The sequence below is a fragment of the Herpailurus yagouaroundi genome, unplaced genomic scaffold (genome assembly GCF_014898765.1).
Source record: "Herpailurus yagouaroundi ecotype Mexico unplaced genomic scaffold, PumYag 214, whole genome shotgun sequence".
Taxonomy (NCBI): domain Eukaryota; kingdom Metazoa; phylum Chordata; class Mammalia; order Carnivora; family Felidae; genus Herpailurus; species Herpailurus yagouaroundi.
Window position 1 is genome coordinate 2,359,204 of NW_024412445.1, and position 5,835 is coordinate 2,365,038.

Below are 5,835 nucleotides of genomic sequence, written 5' to 3' on the forward strand. Positions count from 1 at the left end.
GCCTCCTGCCGGACACCGTGCTAAAGGCCCAGGAGCAGGAAACCGAGGCCGGATTCGCTGCCGCCCCCGCCAAGCCCTCCTCCAACACACACCTGCAGGGAGGCCGGCTGGCCTCTGGCCTCTGGCCTCTAACTTCCAGCTTTCGTTTTCGGTGTTCTTTCTATTCTTAGCCTGAGTCCCACGCTTCCTCTCCGCAACATGCAAATGTCGGGCTGTCACAGATGGCTGCAAAGTCACAGCCCGGTGTTCCCAGCAGCGAGCGTGGGATTGCATAGGGCTAGGCCTTCATTTTGTAAACCCTCCTCGACTGCAGTTGGTGAGTTTTCCGCAAGCCGGCATTGCCTCGGGAGGACAATCGTTTTCCCGGGGATCAGAAGGCAGGCAGGCCTTGCCCCTTGGCTTCCCCATCTGAAAAGTGGGGCCCGACTAGCACTTTCCTCACCTTGTGCATAGCTTATGAACATTATTAAGCACCTTGTGCATACTGGAGGTTGGGTCCTCGGGGGGGGCAATCAGATGTGGACCCTGCCCTTGAGGGGCTGGTGGGGAAGACAGGTTTCCACAGGCAACTAAAATTCAGGATGGTGCACACGATGGAGCAGTGATGGGCACATCCTGGGGGCAGCTAGAGGAGGGGGCTCTCCTGGAGGCCTGGACTTCTGAGCATGGGCGTAGGGAAGGGCAAGAGAGCCCGCGGCATTTGGGGTGGACACGGGTCCATGGAGGCAACTGCATGGGGGGCAGGGGACGAGGGGTGGCACCTGGCTCCACTGGGCCCCTGCTTTATTGGCAAGACTGGACCACCTGGCACCTTCAACAGGGCTGTTTTGAAGAGATCTCTGTGACAGAACGACAGCCAGAGATATTGGTAGGTCCAAGTCAGCCCGATGGTGGGTCACGATCACCATGTTCCCACCCCACCGCACCCTCACCAGCACGAGGGGCCCAGCCGCTGTTACTACGCTGGCGGGTGCGTCCCACGGCCTCGTGTGCGCCCACGCGGGTGTCCCTGGGTGTGTCCCCCTGTCTCGTGGGCTCTCACCGTGCGCGTCCCCGTTGGCCAACGACTGGGAGGCCATCTCTGCACGTGCCCGTCTTCCGGCTGCGTGCTCTCCGGGGGAGACTCTTGCCTGCCTCTTCCTGGCCTTTTGCAGTGACATTTGGAGGGAGATCCATGCCTGCAGGGGTTCGGGCTGGGAGGGGGGGGCCTTGTGGAGACAGCGACACAGACGTTCACAGGTGATTCATGACCGTGACACCCACGTGGAAGCCAGGCCGGCTCGCTGGCCTCGCCGTCTTACTGCAGCTAAGGAGGACCGGGGCCCGGAGACAGGACATGGTCTCCCCGCGTGCACGGTGTGCGGCCTCTGCAGGTGCCTGTGGTTCTCTAAGTGTCTCCAAACGAGGAGTTAAAGAGCCAAGTCCGTGCCAATCTCTACGCCTGCAGGGGAGCCGTAAACCTGGCATCGTCACCTTGCACCCCTCTCCGATTAGTCCTTCGTCCTCAAACAGCTACATCTTGCACGTGCGGGCTCCATGGCCCCCGAGAAACCAGTGTCCCGTGGGAACACCCGCCTGCAGCACCTGGGGACCACGAAGATGGAGACAGGACCTGTCTCCAGGGAGCGGAGAAATGCAGGCTGGTCCCCCAGCCCCTCCCAGGGCCCATCTGCGCTGAGTGACAATCTCTTTCTAATGAGAAGCAATAAAGGCTAATTATCCACAGTTTCACAGGAGTTTCTCAACACCCTCTGCATAAAAAAGCAAGGCCACCCAGCCTGTGGATAGCAGCCTGCAGGGGTCCAGTGGTGTTGTTTAAACAGAGCTAAACAGAGGCATCAAAGGGGTTTTTACAGCAGCTGGGGAAGAGAGGCTACTGGGGGGTGGGGGGCCGTGCGCCTCCCCGTGGAGTCGAACCTGGGGGTTGGCCTCCGTGGAGCTAGGGTGAGGATGCACATCGTAAACAGGCGGCGCAGCCACACACACCCCGAGGGTCTAGGTAACAGCACCGTCCGTAGGGGATCAGCTAAGCCCACATTTATCTCACTCAACCTCCTTATCTGGCGCCTTGGAAGCAGGGTTTGGACGCGTCCCTACAGCAGGGTGTTGGATCTGGTTCCCTGGGTTCGCTGCCACTTTCCAGGGGGCCTGGGATCACACCCGTGGTGACGCCTGGCCACGCATGGTTTGCTCCTATGTTCCCGGGGCCCGGTCTGAGGAGTGGGGTCAGCAGGATGAGTGAGAAGTGAGCAGGGGCTCAGAGAGACCCCCAGCGGGCAGAGGCATCTGCCCACTCGCACTCCTCTTGAGGCCTGTTCTGCGCGGGGCCTGGAGGGCAGCCCGGACCAGGACCTGCCAGGCTCACAAGCTTCCACTCCAGCAGTGGGGGCAACAGCCGTCCGCACGGGGGACATGGGCAGTCCAGAGAGCGCTGGGCGTCAGTGCCAGGGTGCAGACTCGGAGTCTGGGGGATTGTGGAGATTCTCGGGGGCTGTTGGCTCTTCTTGACATGTACAACCTGCCCAGGACAGGGCACCGAGGACACACAATGTCCTGGGCTGGACAAGGGCTGGTGTAGGGGGAGGACGGCGGGGCCCGATGGGAGGTGAGCGGGTTTTTGAGAGTGAGGATCAGGTCAGATTCCAAAACCGGGCAGCTAGTGACAAGCATGGGAGGAGAGTGGTGGGAAATGGCAGGGAAAGCACACTCACATGGATGTGCACATGCACGTGCACACACACACGCATGCTCATGTACACACATACCTGCACTGATACACTCATATGCATGCACACCCATGCACTGACACGCATACGTGTGCATGCTCACACACCCACACTGACATCCACACCCATGGTGACACACGTGTACATGCACACATGCATACCCACACTGACACGCACATGAATGCATGCACACACACTGACACACGTGTGCATGCACACACGGACCCTGTCATGTGCGCACCCACTCACATGGACACACATGTGTGAACCCTCACACACGCATACCCATACTGACACGCAAACGTGCACGCACTCACACCCACACTCACATTGACACCCACGTATGAATGCTCACACGCACACCCATATGGACATGCACGTGTGTGAACGTGCACACCTGCCCCCCCACTGGCACACACGTATGCACATGCACACCCACACTGGCATGCACACGTGTGCACACACACGTGTGCACACATGCACACGCTGACATGCACACGTGTGCTCACACCCCACATGCTGGCACGCACACACAGACACACATACGCACACACACGAATGCATGCACACATGTGAATGCACACACGGGCACACACGCAACCCATGCACACACATACTGACACACACGTGCACACACATGCACACGATGCATGCGCACACACACAGCAGAGGTGATGCTCCAGGTGCTGACCGTGCACATGTAAATGAGGGAGAGACTGCACCAGCGTTGCAATGTGCTGGCCGGTTTGCTGAGGAGGTGCTGGGTTGCCCAGTGATCGTCTCTTTCCCGGTGTGAGTCCTGCTGCTCACAAGTGTAATCGGCACCCAATCAGGAGTAGAGAGAATAGTTTAGAGACGAGAAGATACACAACCCCTCAATGTCGTTTTTAAATGGCACAGAAAATTGCGACCTGGGTGTGATCTTTCTCCAGGAACATTTAAACTGATTTATGGAATTGGAATTGACTTCAATTGCATAGGAGTGAATGCATTACCTGGAGGAAACAGCATCCAAGCTGTGTGCTGAAGGCCATCAGACACTTATTTTAGATTATTTAGATTATTTCGATTTCCAACCTCACGAAGAAAGTCAAACCCTGGCTCTCTCACTTAAAGGCAACCTGATGCAGCGGTCAACACGGTGTCTTTACGTCCCGTAACCGTCGGAAGCAGCACAGAAGAGCCACGTCTCCATCTCTCGTGCAGCCTTGGGCTGGAGCCAGGTCCAGCACCTGGCAGGATTTTGATTCCACCTTGCGATTAAAGTTTAAGAAATGACTGTTTGCCTGGTTCTGGTATCTTATCAAAGAACAATATCCATACTAATCGGAAAATGTGTTAAAGGATTCCCCCTGTCCCAACTACTTATCCTGTGCCAGGCCAGATTTTCTTCACGTATTTCACCAAAATAACCTATCAGAAGAGACAGAACGCGGAAGCGACTGAGAACCCAGCTGACTCCCAGGGCAGATCTGCTTAAGAGTGAAATAGTGTTTGCTCATTAAATTGGTTTTGGAATGTACACTGATTTTCTTGCAAAAGCTGTCATTTATGTTCATGTGTAATTATTATGTTTGAAATTTTTTTAATGTTTTATTTATTTTTGACAGAGAGAGAGAGAGAGACAGAGCATGAGTGGGGGAGGGTCAGAGAGTGAGGGAGATACAGAATCCGAAGCAGGCTCCAGGCTCTGAGCCATCAGCACAGACCCCGACACGGGGCTCGAACTCACAGACCGTGAGATCATGACCTGAACTGAGGTCTGGTGCTCAACTGACTAAGCCACCCAGGTGCCCCTATAATTATTATGTTTGAAATAAATGTTTGGGGCTTAGCCATTTTAATTTCTACTATGGAAAATATTAACACATATAATCCACATAAACAGAAGCTCTTTGGGGTTCTTAATAAACATTGAGAGAGGAAAAGGTTCTGAGGCAGTTTAAGAGCATCTGGTGTTTATAGGGTGTTCTGGAATGAGTTTGGGAGGAGGGGCTGGATAGGGCGAATTACTCATTGGATTGGGAAGAATCTGGGGTGTGCAAGTCAATACGGGAGGAGGCAGGAAGGGAGCAGCATGGGTGCAGGACAGGTCAAGGGGTCCAGCAGGTGTGGATGACCAGTGTGGGGGTTGTAAGAGGCTTAAAAAAATTTTTTTTAATGTTTTATTTATTTTCCACAGAGAGAGAGAGAGAGAGAGACAGAGTGTGATGGGGGGAGGGGCAGAGGGAGAGGGAGACACAATCCGAAGCAGGCTCCAAGCTCCGAGCTGTCAGCACAGAGCCTGACGTGGGGCTCGGATTCACGGACCACGAGACCACCGAGCCGAAGCTGGATACTCGACCGACCAAGCCACCCAGGAGCCCCAAACACACCAGTGCCTCGCGGTGGTGCCCACAGATGCTTAACACGTGGGCAACGTGCAGTAACGTTTGTAGGGTGCCTGCATGCGAAAGAAATTGGACCAGATGACCTTCACCGTCTCCACAGCCCCATTCACTGAGCGCACCTGGTGATGGAACCACTTCCTTACATAGATACGCACATTACGTACTTAGGAAACTTAAGTGAATGTACTCTATTTCATTACATATAGTTCTATTTGTTAATGACGTGTATGTTACTTATTTGCCAGTTAGACATATTGGCTATTTAAATGGTTATTTTAGGGAACTAAAGCATCTTTGTGTGGACAGCCCACTCTGACCTTCTGTGCACTTTTTTCCTCTTAAACCGAGTTGTAGTAAAATGCGTCAGAGTAACGAGCGGTTGTAGGAATGAAAGGAGCGGCGGGACAGATTCCGGCGCAAACGTCCACTCCCATCCGCCCTCCCTTCCTCCCGTAATAATTGAACAGCGCCCTCGGCCTGTCTGCTGTGCAAGCGCTGTGACTGTTTAAGCGTTGGTAAGGGGTTCCTCTTATTCAGGCGCTGCAAACCCCCATAATCCGGGGGACTGTATAATCTAAAATCCCATTTTTACTTAAGAAAACGATACTAACCTACCTGTCTCTGTTACTCGATCTACAAAACCACTTTTCTTTTTATGTGTGTTACCAAATAGCCCATCCGTCCTTCCTTACACGAACACAGAAAGGCTGATTTTTAAA

The 5,835-nt window shown here is 54.2% G+C and overlaps 1 long non-coding RNA gene across 1 annotated transcript; it reads left to right on the top strand.

Moving 5' to 3' along the window:
* Nucleotides 1-234: 234 nt before the first annotated feature.
* LOC121017031 (uncharacterized) lies at nucleotides 235-1,728 on the top strand. The gene is made up of 3 exons (XR_005784594.1): nucleotides 235-316; nucleotides 821-868; nucleotides 1,513-1,728. It is a non-coding gene; the product is annotated as an uncharacterized LOC121017031 (long non-coding RNA).
* The last annotated feature ends 4,107 nt before the right edge of the window (nucleotides 1,729-5,835 follow it).